The sequence below is a fragment of the Rhipicephalus microplus genome, chromosome 6, assembly GCF_043290135.1.
Source record: "Rhipicephalus microplus isolate Deutch F79 chromosome 6, USDA_Rmic, whole genome shotgun sequence".
In the NCBI taxonomy this organism is placed as follows: domain Eukaryota; kingdom Metazoa; phylum Arthropoda; class Arachnida; order Ixodida; family Ixodidae; genus Rhipicephalus; species Rhipicephalus microplus.
Window position 1 is genome coordinate 145,386,192 of NC_134705.1, and position 20,069 is coordinate 145,406,260.

Here is a 20,069-nt window from a genome sequence, read left to right on the forward strand (position 1 = left end):
TTTATTCCTTTTCTTTTCCAACATACTCCCGCCCCCCAGTAGCGTCGCTCAATTCCAGTCTGTACAATTTCTGTACTGGTTTTCTGAAAATCTTCCCGTCTTGAGCTTTCACTCGACAAGCTCGTATTACTCCATCTTGTCCAGGGTAAGCGTCTGTGATACGCCCAAGGGGCCAAACTCCTCTGGAAATGCCAGACTCTTCGATTATCACCACGTCATTTACTCGGAGGCAGTTGCTGGGATGAGCTGGGTTGCCAGCTTCGTCAAGAAACGTGAGACCGAGCTGGATGATCTTAAGCAGGTCTACGTTACATCGCAGCAGTTGATACTGGTAGTCCGCGGCACTGCAAAACACCCCGATGAGACATGCCACGATTCCAGGAAACTCTGTGTCCATTGTAACATAGTTATACCGCTGGACAACTTCCCTGATGACCTGGAATGCTTCCTCAAGGTTAGAGGCCCACACGTCTCGAATAATGCTAGTCCTGCTGAAGACTACAGGTCCATATCTTTCATTGACACCACTGCCAGCAGTGTTGGCCTTGGAGTTGAACACAGCGCCAGGCCCAAGCAGGATCACTGCATGGCCAGGGCTGCAGCCTCCACCTTCAAGAATATGATGGCCACTCCAATGTACAGCTTGGCAAGATTCAGCACCAGGCCCAGGCAGGAAAACTGCATGGCCAGGAATGTAGCCTCCACCTTCAAGAATATGACAGCCACTCCTATGTACAGCTTGGCAAGATTCAGCACCAGGCCCAGGCAGAAAAACTGCATGGCCAGGGCTGCAGCCTCCACCTTCAAGAATAGAATGGAGCCTCCAATGTACAGCTTGGCAAGATTCAGCACCAGGCCCAGGCAGGAAAACTGCATGGGCAGGGCTGCAGCCTCCACCTTCAAGAATAGAATGGCCCCTCCCATGTACAGCTTGGCAAGATTCAGCACCAGGCTCAGGCAGGAAAACTGCATGGCCAGGAATGTAGCCTCCACCTTCAAGAATATGACAGCCACTCCCATGTACAGCTTGGCAAGATTCAGCACCAGGCCCAGGCAGGAAAACTGCATGGCCAGGGCTGCAGCCTCCACCTTCAAGAATAGAATGGCCACTCCAATGTACAGCTTGGCAAGATTCAGCACCAGGCCCAGGCAGGAAAACTGCATGGCCAGGGCTGCAGCCTCCACCTTCAAGAATAGAATGGAGCCTCCCATGTACAGCTTGGCAAGATTCAGCACCAGGCTCAGGCAGGAAAACTGCATGGCCAGGAATGTAGCCTCCACCTTCAAGAATATGACAGCCACTCCTATGTACAGCTTGGCAAGATTCAGCACCAGGCCCAGGCAGGAAAACTGCATGGCCAGGGCTGTAGGCTCCACCTTCAAGAATATGACGGCCACTCCCATGTACAGCTTGGCAAGATTCAGCACCATGCCCAGGCAGGAAAACTGCATGGCCAGGGCTGTAGCCTCCACCTGTGGGATGCCTCTTGCTCATTGGCACTTGGACACTATTACCGTCTCATGAACCACGCCAGGACACTTCGTCGCGAATCTCTGCCGATTGCTGCCACAGCATTATGGGAGCCCCCTTATATCTTATTCAACCAGGATGATCTGCACACATATGTGATTTCATGCACCTTTCATAAAAATCACATACCAGGTCTTGTGGTGACCTGCATTCCATGATGAATCGGTTTGGTCCTGGCAAAGTTCCACTAGAAACGCTTAAAAACTTTGGTAATACGACATAGTTTTATGCCAATTCCACATGCTATGCTAACTGATTCTGTCTGAGAGGACAAAAAAAAGTTACCTTTACTCAAAATTAATTTCAACCAAATATACAGAAGTGCCAAATTAGAATATACATACTTCTTGGTTCACATTACAGTATAAGCATGGCTGCACATCTCAGGTTACACAAAGAGCACATACACAAAGGGATGACACGCCCCACCGCTGTGGTCAATGCGCACCACCACTCTCGACAATGACAATGCACACCACCACTCTCGGCATGATGTCCATAGGGGTTATTCAGCAGCAAAAGTCCTTTCTATTTTTTACTTTCTCTCTCCCTATACACAGTCATTGGTGTCCATTAAAAATACAACTCACCTATGTGTTTCAAGAAGCTGTCATGTTGCAAACTGCAAAATTTAGGCCTGGAAACCACTCCAAACATACTTAAGAAAATAAGGAAATAGAAAATAGCTAGCAAAGGGAAGGTGTGCTTGTCATTTCTGTTAGTGGCCTCTCTTAATTGCAGCCTTGTTATCCAATGAGACCAAGGGCTAAAGGTATTTGGTGCTCTCTGCTGACAGAACAGGTGCAGGATCGTTTATGTCTCTGTTGCCAGTGCTTTATGCCTCCTGCATTGTGCCACGTTAGTCTATTCTTCCTCATTTTAATGAGTTTCAGCTGGTATTATTCATGAGTACATACATACCTACATTATGCAGCGAGCAGTCTGATAACATTAGTCTTTTTTTTAAAGGCTTTCCCTACCCTGGACTTCTTGAATAATCCTCCTCCGTCGAGAACCACCATTCTGCAGCTTTACATCGATTAACTCTCTTATGCCGTGTGTGCGGCGTAGAAAATGCCAGGAAAGGGTCGCAGCACCCCTACCGCCAATTGGTGGTGAAACATATTCAGAAACTCTCCCATTGCTTTCATGATGGGTGAAAAGGCCCTAAGGAAAGAAGCATGCACAGGTGCAGTCTAGCCCGGTTGTGCATAGGCAAATGCTTTGTTTAGTTTATTACGTTATTCTTTAACCATAGAACGTAGGATGTTCTTAGTGCAATGTGATGCTGTTTAGAATAACATAGAGCTAGGCTGGCTGGTAATCTTTCATTCTGAAAATATTGCTGTGGTGTTTGTGGTATCAAATTCTTTCTCAAGTCTCTATTTGCACGCTGTCTTTTTAAAAGGCTGATGCTGTTGATAATTTGTGTTGCTTAGAAGAGTGGTCTGAGTACTTTAAACGAAATGGATGGGGACTTATATCTATGCTGCAGTCTTAGTGCCTGACTTTGGATTAAGTCTTTGGAATATCTAGAGCACATGGAGCAGTTTCATTACTCTCAGCTGAGTATGTAATGTAGCCTGTTTTATCGTAAAGTGGCTCTGCAGAGTTTCTCGTCTGCATTCTACAGCACTGGACTGTGTATGGTTGAATAGTGAGATGAATGCATGAAGAATTAGCAAAATTAGTGCACAGAAATAATTGTTACTATTCTGAAAACTACAAAACTCCTGTAAATGAGAAAAACATGTTCTTTTTCACATTTCTCCCTGCCACAGATATTAAAGGCTGGTTGCAATCATTGCCCAAATGTCTGAAAGTCATGGTGGCTATTGCACAAGCGCGTCATGTTGCAACGGTTTTTAAGTTTTTGTCTTGAAAAACAAATTTCCTGGAACTGTAAAAAATGCTTATGTAATTTTTAGCACGTAATAGTCTGGTTTAGCTGGGACCCAGGGGTGCAACAGCCGCGCAAATTTGATAGAGTTTTTCGCAAGGGCTCCTGCGCAAGTCGGCGTTTGGTGTGTAGCGACACCACGGACCCGAGATAATGTGGGAGTTTTGACTCCCTCCCACGCCTAGTCGTGCGTGGCTTTGCCATGTCCGGGGAAAAGGGGATCCTGGGAGTTGAGCCGACGCCGGGTGATTGGACCTTTAAGGCCCCGCGGCAGAGGCAACACACCCCTTTGGCCCTGGCTTCACGCAGACGGCACCCCTGGGCTGACTCCCCCAGGGGAAGTCGGCAGTCCCCTTTTCGTATCTCTCTCTCCCACACCTTCGTCTTTTCTCCTCTTTAAATCTATCCTGTCTTCTAATTTCTTCTGTTACTTCCCCAATTTCATGGGCGGCTTGGGTTAACCTTGTGCAACTAGCCAACCTTGGCCTACGCGCATTAGGTTATCATAGCGGTGTATGGCCGACGTCTGCATGTTTTGCGTTTCATGAATCTTGTAGCGTCCCCTCGTTAGGCTCCGTTCCCACAGGGGCGCCTGCGCAAGTAGGCGTTTGGTGTGTAGCGACACCACGGAGCCGAGCTAACGGGGGAGTTTCGGCTCCCTCCTACGCCTAGCCGTGCGTGGCTTTGCCGTGTCCGGGGAAAAGGGGATCCTGGGGGTTGAGCCAATGCTGGGTGATTGTACCTTTAAGGCCCCCCGGCAGAGGCAACACACCGCTTTGGTCCCGGCTTCACGTAGACGGCACCCCTGGGCTGACCCACCCAGGGGAAATCGGCAGTCGCCTTTTCCTATCTCTCTCTCCCTACATCTTCGTCTTTATCTCTCACTTTTTATCTATCCTGTCTTCTAGTCTCTTCCGTTTACTTCCAAACTTCCTGGCGGCTAGGGTTAACCTTGTGTAGTTACCCAACCTTGGGTAGTCATATATGGTTATAGCGGCGATGTATGACTGGCGCCTTCAAGTGTTCTACCTTGTAGCGTCCCCTTGTTGGGCTCGGTAATGGGTGGTCACCATCGCCGCCGAACATGAAATGCACCACATGGCAAAATCTTTCTCCCCTTTCAATGATCGGTCTTGAAAAGGAACCGCACCGATGAAATCTCCAAACGAACCGGAAGTGATTGTGACCACTTCCCACGATTTCTAGTCATACACTCTCTGGCAGATAACGTCTCTGTTGCAGGACTGTCGGTTTTCCTGATAGCTAAAACCCTTGCTAACCTAATAGGCAAAAAGTATGACGCAAAGAAACTGTCATCCGGTGATCTTGTTGAAGTAAGCCAGAAACAGCATGCAAACACTCTCCTTAAACAGAAGCAGTTCGCCCACCTGGACGTGTCTATCACCCCCCACCGCAGTCTTAACACTGTTCAAGTCGTCATTTCACAACGTGATCTGATGCGAAAAACTGAAGCTGACCTCCTTGAAGGCTTTCGAGAGCAAGGCGTAGTCGCCATCCGGCGGATAACCATCAGGCGAAACAATGAAGAAGTGGTGACGCCTCATATCATCATCATCAGCCTGACTACGTCCACTGCAGGACAAAGGCCTCTCCCATGTTCCGCCAGTTAGCCCGGTCCTGTGCTTGCTGCTTCCAATTTATACCCGCAAACTTCTTAATCTCATCTGCCCACCTAACCTTCTGTCTCCCCCTAACCCGCTTCCCTTCTCTGGGAATCCAGTCAGTTACCCTTAATGACCAGCGGTTATTCTGTCTACGCGCTACATGCCCTGCCCATGTCCATTTCTTCTTCTTGATTTCAGCTATGATATCCTTAACCCCCGTTTGTTCCCTAATCGACTCTGCTCTCTTTTTGTCTCTTAAGGTTACACCTACCATTTTTCTTTCCATTGCTCGCTGCGTCGTCCTCAATTTAAGCTGAACCCTCTTTGTAAGTCTCCAGGTTTCTGCTCCGTAGCTAAGTACCGGCAAGATACAGCTGTTATATACCTTCCTCTTGAGGGATAGTGGCAATCTACCTGTCATAATTTGAGAGTGCTTGCCGAATGTGCTCCACCCCATTCTTATTCTTCTAGTTACTTCAATCTCGTGGTTCGGCTCTGCGGTTATTACCTGCCCTAAGTAGACATAGTCTTTTACAACTTCAAGTGCACTATTACCTATCTCGAAGCGCTGCTCTTTGCCGAGGTTGTTGTACATTACTTTCGTTTTCTGCAGATTAATTTTAAGACCCACTTTTCTGCTCTCCTTGTCTAACTCCGTAATCATGAGTTGCAATTCGTCCCCCGAGTTACTCAGCAATGCAATGTCATCGGCGAAGCGCAGGTTACTAAGGTATTCTCCGTTGACTTATCCCTAACTGTTCCCATTCTAGGCTTCTGAAAACCTCCTGTAAGCACGCGGTAAATAGCATTGGGGAAATTGTGTCTCCCTGCCTTACGCCCTTCTTGATTGGTATTCTGTTGCTTTCTCTATGAAGCACTATGGTAGCAGTTGATCCCCTGTAGATTTCTTCCAGAATGTTTATATATACTTCATCTACGCCCTGATTCCGCAGTGTTTGCATGACGGCTGATATTTCTACTGAATCAAACGCCTTCTCGTAGTCTATGAAGGCTATGTATAGTGGTTGGTTATACTCTGAGCATTTCTCTATTACCTGATTGATAGTATGAATGTGGTCAATTGTTGAGTAGCCTGTTCGAAATCCTGCTTGTTCCTTTGGTTGATTGAATTCTAATGTTTTCTTTACTCTGTTAGCAATTACCTTTGTAAATAGCTTGTATACTACAGAGAGCAAGCTGATCGGCAGGTAATTCTTCAAGTCCTTGTCATCTCCTTTCTTATGTATTAAGATGATGTTAGCGCCTCATATAGTACTAACATTTAACCGCTCCATCCTGCCAGAATCCGTGAAAGCTGCATTCCTTCACTGCAAAGTCTGCCCCTACATACCCAATCCTAGAAGGTGCTACAAATGCCAGAAATATGGACATGGGTCGAACACCTGTCGCGGAAAACAAACATGTGCAAAATGTGGTGATCATGAGCACCCTACCGAGAGCTGTACTTCCACGCAGAGTGCCCTAACTGTCACGGGCCGCGCGCAGCATACTCGCGGACATGTGAAATTTTCAAAAAGGAAAAGGAAATCATCCAGATAAAAGTAACGGAAAACATCACATTCTCTGAAGCCCGAAAGAAGGTGTCGCTCTTCTCCGGAAGAACGTACGTTGACGCAGCGCGCCGGGGGGCCGGGCGGCGTCTAGTGACCGTGGGCATACAGTACAGCTTTGCTGATGCGTGCACATCTCGGCCCCCCACCAAGCAGCCGCAGGCTGCACCAACGTTCGAAGTCTCGCAGGTCCACCTCTATCAGACCTCGGAGACAAAAGAGACAATCCAAACCCCGCAGGTCAACCTCCGTGAGACCTCGGGGACGACGCAGACAACTGAGAGGGCACCTGTCCCTCTTGAGAAACCTCCGTCAGCCTCCGAGTGTTCACAGGGGGCAATGGATGTGACACCGGCGTCCTCGGCGTCTCCGATGCTCACGGAATCCACCCTATTGAAGCAGAGCCCAACAGAACGCCTCAGAGGGAAGAAACACCCTCCAGTCCAGGCGCCTGACAAACGCGGCAAAGTCTGAATAACCCTCCTACCTTTCTTCTTTCTCAAAAATGGCTGCTGAGAGTATCATCTACTGGAACTGCCGAGTTCTACTAAAGAACCTGGATGACATTTATGAATTACTTGCGCAACACCAACCTAACATACTTTGCCTGCAGGAGACACACTTAAACTCAACACACACTAACTTTCTAAGAAGATATGCGGTATACCGAAAGGACAAGCATGGCACTGCCCATTCATCCGGCGGTGTCGCTATCTTGGTGCAGAAAGCACTACCGTCCCAAAACCTCATTCTGGTCACCGACTTAGAGGCAGTGGCAATACGAACCCTTATCTTTGGACGAATGACAACTGTGTGCTCATTATATATCCCTCCAGACTACCGCCTGTCTACTAAAGAGTTTGAAACTCTAGTCGACCAGCTCCCGCATCCATTCCTCTTGGTTGGAGATTTTAATGCGCACAACTCCCTATGGGGATGCAGAAGAACAGATTCTCGAGGCTCCTTAATCGAAAACTTCCTCTTGTACTCCGGCTCCTGTATATTTAACAAAAAAAACCAACGTACTTTAACGCAGCGTGCAACTCATACACAGCCATAGATCTTGCTATCGGCTCTCCTTCACTCATGGCAACCATAGATTGGTCTGTTATTCATAACCTCTATGGAAGTGATCATTTTCCTGTCTGCCTAAAACACACAGGAAGTACAAGTAAGACGACTACAAATGTATTCAGGTTTAGAGAACAGGATGCTGACTGGACAAAATTTCGAGAACTTACAGAACTGTCGCGTTCTTCTATTGAAAACCTAGACATTGATGACTGTGAAGCATTGGTTGTACTTCATATCATACAGGCCGCAGAGCGATCGATCCCACAGACATCTGACAAGACGCGAAACAAACGACGGCCCTGGTGGAATGCGGAGTGCAAAAAAGCTCGCGAGAACCAAAACAAAGCTTGGTCGAAATTTCGCAGGTACCCGACAGCTGACAACCTGATGAATTTCAAGCATGCAAAAGCAAATGGTAGGCGTATCCGACGAGAATCAAAGAGGCAGAGCTGGCAGTCCTTCCTCTCGTCAGTTAACTCCTATACTGATACGCATAGGGTGTACAACAGAGTAAGAGCACTTCAAGGGCACAATACTCATCCGGTCCCTCTCGTCAGTACTGCTGGTGATACGCTGGAACACCAGGCAGATGCCATAGGCCAACACTTTGAGTATATCTTCAGCTCAGCACATTATACAGAGTCCTTTAAACGACACAAGCTTGCTGAGGAACGTAAGCCCATCCGTGATAGAAGGCCATTTGCTGGAGGCTACAATACTCTGTTTACCATCGACGAATTGAAGGCAACATGTGGCAACTCAGCTGCAGGCCAAGACGAGATTACATATGGCATGCTGAAACACTTACACGAACACACGCTTGATGTCATTCTCTTACTGTTCAACAGTGTATGGTTCTCCGGGCGTCTACCCAAGGCGTGGAAAGAGGCAGTTATAATACCCATCCTCAAACAAGGAAAGGAAGCCACACTTGTCGCTAGTTATAGGCCTATCGCCCTGACTAGCTGCTTGTGCAAGGTTTTTGAAAAAATGGTAAACCGCCGCCTCATGTATTATCTTGAATATAATGGCCTCCTTGACCGCCGTCAAGCTGGATTCAGATCAGGCCGGTCGACAGCTGACCAACTCGTAGCATTCGAATCCTACGTCAGGGATGCCTTCATTCACAAACAACACTGCCTTTCTGTATTTTTTGACTTGAAGAAGGCTTGTGACACGACATGGCGTTATGGCATTCTCCGTGACTTGCAATTCCTTGGAGTGTCAGGGAACATGCTGAATACAATTCAAAGCTACCTCTCTGAACGAACGTTCGTGGTTCGTGTCGGAAATGTTCTTTCAAGGCGGTTTACTCAGGAAAATGGTGTCCCCCAAGGTGGCGTACTTAGTTGCACACTATTCATCGTAAAAATGAACTCCATAAACACTATACTGCCTAAAACAATTTCCTACTCTGTATATGTTGATGACATTCAGATCAGCTTCAAATCATGCAACCTAGCCATCTGCGAACGTCAGATTCAGTTGGCAGTAAATAAGCTCTCAAGCTGGGCAGACAAAAATGGTTTTAAGTTTGACTGTGACAAGACTGTCTACCTACTCTTTTCAAAACTACGTGGTATAAGGCCGCCCCCCAACATTTCAATGAATGGACACACCATCGCTACTAAGAAGGATCATAAATTTTTAGGTGTTGTGATGAATGAAAAGCTCAGCTTTGTTCCACACATCAAGCAGCTGCGACTGAAATGCTTGAAAGCCTTGAACTTGCTCAAGATTCTCTCGCATCAGTCATGGGGTACAGATCGAGACTGTCTATTAAACCTTCTCAGTAGTCTAGTGCTCTCACGTATTGATTATGGCTCGGTTGTGTACGAATCAGCATCGAGATCCACACTTAAGATGCTCGACCCAGTGCATCACCATGGGCTTCGTCTGGCTAGTGGCGCCTTCCGAACCAGCCCAATAGCCAGCCTGTATGTTGAGACAGATCGGTGGTCATTAGAACGACGACGGCAGTTCACAAGCATCAAGTATGCAACCAAGGTGCTCTCTCATGTCGACCACCTATCTCGCGAGCTATTGCAGGATACATCAAACGCCCACCTGTTCTTGAGGCGACCATCAGCCACGCCAACGTATCCCATTAGAGTGGCCTCACACTTTGAAAATCTTAATATACCTGTCTCCAATCTTCAACTAAGTTTCCACAAGGACACTGGCACCATGGGAAATGCGAGCTATCAATGGCGACTTGTCATTCCTAGAGGTAGGAAAGCATGGCCTCCCAATCGCAATCGGTCAGCATTTCATGTACTTGGAGGCAAAATACAGGTGTGCTGAGTACTACACTGATCCTTCCAAGTCCTCGGCCGTCGCATGTGCTGCATACGGCCCAGCGTACTCTGAATCTGCAACAATGAATGAACATACCAGCATATTTACTGCTGAGTGCTATGGCATACTGCCAGCTGTAAGGCACATCCTAAAGAAGAAAGAACCAGCCTCCATCATATACACAGATTCCCTCAGTGCAGTGACTGCGTTGTCTTCCGCAAAGACACATAAAAATCCAGTGACTAATACCCTTCTAAACTGCCTCATGTCAGCCTACAGATCCAACCTGAAAATCGCGCTATGCTGAATTCCGGGACACTGCAACATAGCTGGCAATGAGGCAGCGGACCAACTTGCGAAGTCCGCTGCACTCCGCACAACAGTAGACGTAGCCGTCATCCCATATGAGGACTTGAGGCCGCTAATCAGAAACCGAATGCGTAAGCAATGGCAAGATGAATGGAACGCAGCAAATGCAAACAAACTGCACTTAGTAAAGTGCAGTAAAGTGGAAGATATGTGACTGAAAAACGTAACAGGCACCAAGAGGTTGCACTGTGCAGACTCAGGATCGGTCATACACATGCAACACACTCGCACCTTTTAAAGAACTCTCCAGCACCACATTGTGCAAAATGTGGTGATGAGCTGTCTGTCGTTCACGTTCTAATCACCTGTCCATACCTCGAACCAGAAAGACTGTGTCACTTTTCAAAGCTGTACAAATGTCACATTCCACCTCATTCACAATTTTTTCTTGGAGACGATCCCTTGTTTCCCCCAAAAGTAGTCTTAAAGTTTGTAGGCTTCCTACATTCCATAACATATTCTCACTAATCTTAGCCTCCTCTCAATCCTGAGGGGACGGCTGAGAGTTTTTTTATCAAATGTCATGCAGCACGCACTCCTTGTCTTGACAAGGACTGTTGACGACACGGCATGACTTTGTAAAACCCATAAGCATAGCCAGTTTTAAACCCATCACACATAGTCACTACACCTAAGTTTAAGTCCTATACACTACTCTTTTATTCTTGCCACCCTGAATAGAATTTTATAATCAAATCGACCAAAAACCGTGTGTTTGGCACTCTTTGGCCTGAGTTGCCCTTGCGCCACTAAAATCTACCATCATCATCGTTAGGCTCCGTGGTGGGTGGCTGCCATCGTTACTGAATTACATTCCTCTATCATGCATAAAAGCTTTCCACTCCTCAAGGATCGTGCCGCTTCAAAGCGTGTACGCACCGAACAATTTTCCTTTTTCAGCCAACCCAAAGAAGTATTCCCTCGTTATCATGTTGTACACAGAGAGAAGCCCAACAAAACAGCCAGAACAGTGTCCCCGTTCATAGTATCGCGGTCCCTGACAGCCACATTAGGTGATGGCTACAAAGTTACAAAAATGGCTGGTGGCGACCTTTTTTTAGAACTCCGGGACAGAACACAATTTGACAAACTAAAGAACCTTGCAACATTCGGCGACATTCCCTTCAGCGTAACACCTCATCGATCCATGAACTCTGCACGTGGAGTTGTTTCTGACACAAACCTCCTTGACCTGGCGGAGGCTGAACTCCTCGAGGGCTGAAAAGAACAGAATGTGACCAATGTGAAGTGAATCATCATCCGAAGGAGCAATCAGGAAACCCCCACGAAACACTTGGTACTGACCTTTGCCACCAGTGAACTACCACAAACAATAGAAACTGGCTATACAAAGACACCGATCAGACCCTACATAGCAAACCCCCGTTGATGTTACCAGTGTCAAAGGTTCGGCCATGGCTCTAAGAGCTGTCTTGGTCGACCTGCTTGTGCCAAATGCGGTGCCCAAGGCCACATCTCTGACAAATGTAATGAAACCCTACATTGTGTAAACTGTGACGGAGACCACGCGTCACATTCACGTTCTTGTCCACAGTGGAAAAAAGAAAAAGACATTATTACACTGAAGATTCGCGAAAATATCTCCTTCAAGGAAGCACGCCGAAGGGGTTCGGCTTTTCACGGCATAACTTACGCTGATGCGGTGCGTCAGGGGGCAGTGTCGCATCACCCTCAGCCACTACCTAGGCCCACGCAAAGTGAGCCATCGGGTGTGGTGGCCGCCCCCATGGTGGAAGCAGCCAAGCCTGCTCCACCTACCAATCCAGAGACTCAGGCGACTCCAGGGTTGTCGAGTCGACCGACCACGTCTCACCAGGCGAGGTCGCAAATACACAACAGCAGCTCGCTTACGCGGGCGTCCAGTGCTTCACGTGAGGCAATGGACACAAACACGGTACCTCAGGTGCCGGAAATGCGGCGTGGCTCCCTAGAGCGCGCTAAAAAAACCAAGAAACCAATAACAGGGCCAGACGACGGCCCTGCTACTTAAGTTGCAACTTCCCACTTGAACAGCCACTTCATTTCCATACACACAGCACCACTTTCCATCAAATATGGAAACACAGATTGTGCAATGGAATGTCAGAGGCCTTCTCACAAACCTTGACGATGTCCAAGAACTTCTACACATTCACTCACCAAAAGTGCTGTGTGTACAGGAAACACACTTAAAATCTAAACACACCAACTTTCTACACAGTTACATTATTTTCCGAAAGGACCGTGGTGATGCCGTGGCATCATCTGGACGTGTAGCTGTTATAGTTAAGCAAGGTTTAGCATGTAAACACTTGAAACTCCAAACGTCTCTTGAGGCAGTGGCTGTTCGAGTGGTGCTTCTAAGCAAACTCGTCACCATTTGCTCTATATACATACCTCCACATTTTCAACTACGCAAACATGAATTCCAGTCCTTGATAGATGAAGTTCCCGACCCCTATCTTGTTCTAGGGGACTTTAACGCACATAACAGGCTATGGGGCGACTCTCGTTGTGACGCCCGAGGTCGACTGATTAAACAGTTTCTTCACTCTTCAAGCGCGTGTCTCCTGAATCGAAAAGAACCAACCTATTATAACCTCGCTAACAATACCTAGTTAACAATACCTCGCTAACAATACCTAGTGGCACTCCGAGTTCCACCGCCATGGTGGAACTCGGAGTGCCAAAATGCACGCAGGCAGCAAAACAAAGCATGGAGGTTGCTTCGGAACTCACCGACAGCCGAAAATCTTGCCACATTTAAGAAAATGAAGTCTCAGGCCAGGAGAACACGTCAGCAGGCCAGAAGAGAAAGCTGGCACAAGTTTTTATCGGCGATTAATTCATATACCCAAGAGGCTAAAGTCTGGAACATGGTTGGTAGAGTAGCAGGAAGATAAGTGCATTTACTTCCACTCGTAAACACACAGGGTGACAGCCTGGAAGATCAGGGGAACTTCCTCGGTGCACACTTCGAGCAGGTTTCTAGCTCGTCACACTATACTGAAGCTTTTCAAAGATATAAAGCAAAAATAGAAAAGCAGAAACTAGAATGCAAGTGTACAAAATACGAGGCATACAACCAACCTTTCAACTTAGCTGAGCTACAAACATCACTAAACTCTAGCAGTAATTCTGCACCAGGCTACCACCATGTCACGTATGAAATGTTGAAAAGCCTGGCGCTCAAAACGCGAAAAACTTTACTCTCTCTATACAATGCTATCTGGCTTTCTGGCACCATCCCTGCTTCCTGGAAAGAGGCTATTGTTATCTCTATTTTAAAACAGGGCAAGGACCCTGCCTCAGTTTCAAGTGATAGGCCCAACGCACTAACCAGCTGCCTTTGTAAACTTTTTGAAAAAATGATAAACCACCGACTTTTGCATTTCCTTGAAACACACAATCTGCTCGACCAATTTCAGTGTGGGTTTCGAGAGGGTTGATCCACCACCGACCATCTGGTGCGTATCCAGGCACAGATACGAGACGCTTTCGTCCACAAACAATACTTCCTCTCTGTGTTTCTCGATATCGAGAAGGCTTATGGCACAACATGGCGTTTTGGCATATTAAGAGACTTGTTTCACCTGGGTGTGCGCGGTAGAATGCTTTCCATAATCGAGAGTTACTTGTCCAATCGGAAATTCCGTGTCCGTGTGGGCAGTATTCTCTCCCAAACATTTGTGCAAGAAACGGGAGCACCGCAAGGTTGTGTACTTATTGTACACTTTTTATTGTTAAAATGAATTCCTTGCACCTGTCCATCCCCCGCAACATGTTCTATTCCACATATGTCGATGACGTCCAGCTTGGCTTTAAGTCATGCAACCTAGCAATGTGTGAGCGGCAGGTTCAGTTAGGTTTAAACAAGGTCTCCAAATGGGCAGAGGAAAACGGTTTCCGGCTGAACCCAGAAAAAAATCAGGTGTGTCTTGTTCTCCCGAAAGAGAGGCATGCACTCAAAACCTGACATTGAACTGAACGGTCAACGTCTGTCTGCCAATGCGGAGCATAAGTTCTTAGGCTTAATTTTGGACAACAAGTTGACCTTCGTACCACACATCAATTATTTAAAAACAAAATATTTAAAAGCCATAAATGTTCTAAAAATGTTGTCACGTACTACGTGGGGTAGTGATAGGCAATGTCTCATGAATCTGTATAGAAGCCTCATTCGCACCCGCTTAGACTATGGGGCCGTTGTTTATCAGTCTGCGACTCAAAGTGCTTTGAATATGCTGGATCCTGTGCACCATTTGGGCATCTGCCTTTCTACGGGTGCTTTTCGCACGAGCCCTGTATAAAGCCTTTACGTTGAGTCAAATGAGTGGTCGCTTCATCTGCACAGAACTTACATGTCCTTTGTTTATTTTCTTTAGGTGAAAGCAGACAAAAAGCACCCCTCATACTCCACTAATAATGATTTGTCGAGCTCTGTTCTGTTTCAAAACAGGCCTTCGATGAGGCAGCCCTTCTCAGTTCGCCTGAAGGGCCTAGCTGAGGAAAAGAGTGTCACTTGAACGCAGTTTATTGGCTCCTGCAGTATACCCGCCACCGTGGCAGTGGCAGACTACAGACTGCGATGTGTCTTTCCTAGAAGTTACAAAACATGCACCTATTGCCCATATCCGAACTTACTTTCTGGAATTTCAACACAAATACACACGTTCCGAGTTCTTTACAGAGGCCTCCAAGTCTAACTCCTCTGTGTCCTACGGTGCTGTCGGCCCATCCTTTTCGGATGCTGGCCCTCTACATCCAGGCACGAGTATCTTCATAGCGGAAGGTTACGCGATACTTGTGGCGGCTAAACAGATCAAGCAATCACAAATACAAAAAGCAGTAATTTACACGGACTCCCTCAGTGTGGTTACGGCTCTGCACAATCTTAAAAAACAAAAAAACCCTGTCCTCATCTCACTTTATTCTGTTTTATGCACACTCTACACCATCAAACAACATGTTGTAGTGTGCTGGTTGCCAGGGCACTGTGAGATTCAAGGCAACGTACTGGCGGATCAGCTTGCTGCATCCATCCACGAAATCAGTTCCACTACACCCATATCGATCCCGCCCCTTGATCTTAAGCCATCTCTCAAATGAAAGCTCAGGGACTACTGGCAGAGCAAGTGGGATAGACACACACATAACAAGCTACACGCTATCAAGCCACGCCTTGGCCATTGGCCACCAGTATCAAAATCATGTCTAACAGAGGTAACACTAACGAGGCTCAGGATGGGACACACATACACGACACACACATATCTTTTGCCCGGTGGCGATCCACCATTGTGTGACAGATGTGATGAAGCACTAACGGTCTTACACATGTTAATCGAGTGCAAAAAGTTAGAAACTCTAAGAAAACAACATTTTCCATTACCCTACCGACAACATATACCTTTACACCCTGCAATGTTTGTCGGTAGGGAACCGCTTTTTAGTCATAAATCATTGTTAGCGTTTTTAAAGGAAATTCATAGTTTTCATATCATATACCCGGGCATCCCGTAGCACGACCTCTGCAGAGAGGTTTTTGCTGTGGTGGCTACACAAGAAAGCACTTTCCTCGCAGCCCTTGGACACAAGGGCGCTGATGGGGCACTTGTGCTAGTGCCAAATATTTTTACACGTTTTTATTATCAAAACCTTTGTCACCCTTTTTACTATGCATATCACGTCACTCTCATGTTTCTAATACTTATGTTTTTACTCTTATTATCGCGAGGAATTTTAAGGCCTAAACAGCCACGCAACATATCATTGTCCACATCTCTATACTCATTGACATGGCGCTCTTTGGCCATCAATGGCCCTTGCGCCATAAAGCGCCACACATAATCATCATCATCATCAATTTGATAGAATTCCCCATTTTTGCACCGAGCTGTGCAATCATGAAATTTGCTGAAGTTGCACCTTGCTGCCCCAAAATGCCCGAACATCCTCAAAATTTCCTCAGTTGCACTAATTTCAGCGAGAAATGGAGGCCATGTACGTTGCCCACCTGCAGTTTGAGTCATCAATCAATCCAAGCGTGTAGACTCTAACCTTAAACTGTGGTTACCTAATCATGCTAACCTTTATTTCATTAGGTCACTCGCAAGGTGTCATAAAATAACTAAGCCGTGCGCCCATGAGTACGCTGACCACAATGGATACCTATCGGCGGGACGACACAACATTAGACAAGAATGTGTGTCTGTAGCCATGAACACTTCGCGGGAAGTATGAACTTCCTAGTCAGCGAAAGCGGCTACTGTATGCTAGCATCTAAAGCAGGGAGCGCATACCACGTTTTCTACGCATGAACAGAGTTGCCGTGTTGCGAACGCCAGCGTTGCCGGTGACCACATTGGTTGCCATAGCAACAGCACACACATTTTTTTGCCTTGAAGTTGCATTAGTTGTGTCGTCTCAGGGATAGATATCCGGTGCTGTTGCCGGACCAACACGCAGGCGTGCGCCACTGTTATTTTATCTGGTAACAGCGGCCTTAAAGCAAACCCCGACCTTTAAAAAAAGAAAGGAAGGGGTAGGGGCGTAGCGGTGTTCAAAAATTTATTGGCCTTGTCCTAACCCGTGCAGAACGCTGCTCAAGCAACCTTTGCCGCAGTACACTGGTGCATGCCCTACAGAAAAGCGTATTAGGAGTCGGAAGGGGCTGTTAGCACTGCTCACGGGAGAGCGAATTTCGTTCAATTACTTATGCGTGTATACTACCACATATGTGTGAGGACTAGTATGATCTCTGACGTTTGAAAAGTTACTGGCAATCATTTGGAGCAGTGTGTGACACTTCTGCCACCCTAAAAAAAGCACTCACAAAAAGTGCCTGTCTTTTTTTTTGGCACCCTTAGGGTCGTTTCACACGCTTCCCACACAGCCGCAACGCACGAGCCGGGACCCCTACCGCACGCAAGCGGGGGACAAATAAGCCAATCGGCGACACTTTTTCACCCTCCGGAGCGTCATCAATCGTCCTATTTGTCCCTCGCTTGTGTGCAGTAGGGGCCCCGGCACATACGTTGCGGCTGTGCGGGAACTGTGTGGAATGGTCTTTACTATTCAGTTTCACCAATTGCTTAAATTCCAAGGTCGCAGCTTGGCTGATGTACATTTTAATTCACGAATTCTTTCAAAGGATTCAACAGTTGCTGTAAGTGCTAATGTGTATTTTATCATTGTTTGCTCACTGGAGTAGATCAAAATACTAGTTTAATTGAGACAGCAGTGCTCATGTATACTCTGCATGATTTAAGTGTCAAATTGCTTGAACATACTCTTTTTTTCTAAATGTAAGCCTTCTTTGTTCCGAATGTGGTCTTTTGTGGTCAAAATAGATTAATTATCCCATGACCTGCTCTAAATTTGCGTTTTAGTCCTCCAAAAGTGAAATTCTGCTGCTCCAAAAATTGCTTCGAATTAAATTTCGGTTGTTGTACTCCTGCTGGGATTATATGATCATTATATGCAGCTTGCCATGTCATGCTGCTCAAACTGTCCAGCCATTGTGGCCACTGCCAGGTGGTACCCTTGTGATCACAAAAACAGTTATGTGTTGCTCTCATCCGAAATCAAGGTAGTTTCTGTATTGAAATAATATTACAACTGCTTAGTTTTTGGCAATGTGTCTTGCACAAAATATTGGTGCATTCCACGTGTCCAGAAGGAGGGTTATAAAGAGCACGCTTAATTTGTGTCGTAGGGTCCCTTTCAAAATATACCGCACATTGTCATGCCAACTTTCATGGGAACTTCTGCCCTTATCTTGCGGTCACAATGGCAGCAATACTGTCTCCTACTAATTTTAGCTTGTGAAAGCACAATATTGGTTTCTCACCTCATTGTTACAAGCATATTCAGATGCCAATTTTTTTCAAGGTCTTTATGTGGAAAGGGAGCAGATACAGCGCTATTTGTTAAATATTCACACAAATGTGTTCAGTGTGGCGTTTTTTTCATTCGACATGCTTTATTTTACCCAGGTGCCAAGCGAGTAGAATACGAAATGCTGGTAGAAGGCATAAAAAAGGCAAGTTTTCTTTTTTTTTACTGTGTATAGTTTTTTAAAAGGTGCTTAGTACAGTTAAATCTTGGTATAAAGAACTTCAGGGGACCGTAAAAATTTGTTCGTTGTTTTGAAAGGTTGTTATAGGGAAAGCTAAAAAATTAACCATAAATACTCATTTTTCAACGACCGAAACGACTTAACTTTACAACGGTGGTTCCTTGAACTCGTTTTTCCCGCGAAAAAAACAAATGCATAAGTAAACACCAAAAAATGCACGTTTACTTTAAAGAAGTCTGCTTTTTTTTTTTTTTGACGTGAGCAGCACAAGCTTTGCAGTGCGAAGGCTTCCACCTGATCCACATTCTTATGGTGCGATTCGGTTCTTTGGTCACAACGACCTGCTTTTGGCCTTCCAGTTGCTGAAGAGTATTCATTGTCTCACTTAGCGAAAAGTGCTTCTGCTTAATTCGTCGCAAGCAGAGATAAACTCATTTTTAGTATCATCACAGCGCGAACGCCTACTTGCTTTGGGAACCCGATAAGTAATCACCGAAAGGAGATGAACACGACTGAAAAAACAAGGCCTCCAAAGAAAAACCCGAAGCGTCACGGATGTCATCGCTTTTTCGAAGAAAAAAAGTGCTAAAAAAGAAAATTCCTGGCGTTTCGTTTTCTGCTCTCTCGCTGTCTCAGGCATTCCGCGCCCATGCTTCCTGCTCCACAACTCCCACTCTGCCTCCCCGACCTTGCCCTTCCATGTTGCCCTTGCCTCTGCGCTCGCTTGTAAACCTGCAGCTACAGCGTTTCAACAAAAAGAAAGAAAAGAAAGTCGCCTTTTAGTTTTTTTTTCTCCACATCGTCATTCGCCTTCTGAGAAGCAAGGCGTCCGTTCGCTTTGTCGTCTGCTTGTGTGCCGCTCCGGTGGTCGCGAGGGATTTCAGAACGTAAGTTCGTAGTACTGAGGCATTGTTAATATAACGTGGAACTAAACTAATGGTCGTTATTCTGAAAGTTTGGTATTGTGAAGTGCATAGTAGTGAAATAATTTTACATTAGTACTATTTTCAGACGGTGTAAGATTTTTAAAAGTTTGTTAATCTGAAAAGTTCACTAATGTGGAGTTCGTTCTACTGAGATTTCACTGTATTCTAAATGCAGATTTAATAGTTGGTGAAGCAACATGTGGTGTCTTCTATTGTGCAAGACAGGGAAAACATTAGTTTTTTGCCAAACATTTTCCAAATCAACTTGCATATTTTTCTGTTATATCCACCTATTATAACTACTGCTATTCTGCAAAAGTAGGGATTAGTTATTTGTTGCAGAAATATTGGGTGGTATAGGATATCCTTGCAAAAAATTCGTGTAAATAATTGTATTCTCAATTGAGTTTTGAATAGTAAGGCATATAGAGTAGAAAAAATGACCATCTTGAACTGTGACATACAGCTTCTGCAAAGATGACTTCTGTGTTATTGTAATGCTAGTTAGGTGTGATGAAACATGAATTAATGCAGTGGTTTTCAGCCATGGATGTGTAGAGGACCCCCCCCCCCCCGCAGGGACGCCTGCGCAAGTAGGCGTTAGGTGTGTAGCGACACCACGGACGCAAGCTAAAGGGGGGGTTTCGACTCCCTCCCACGCCTAGCCGTGCGTGGCTTTGCCGTGCCCGGGAAAA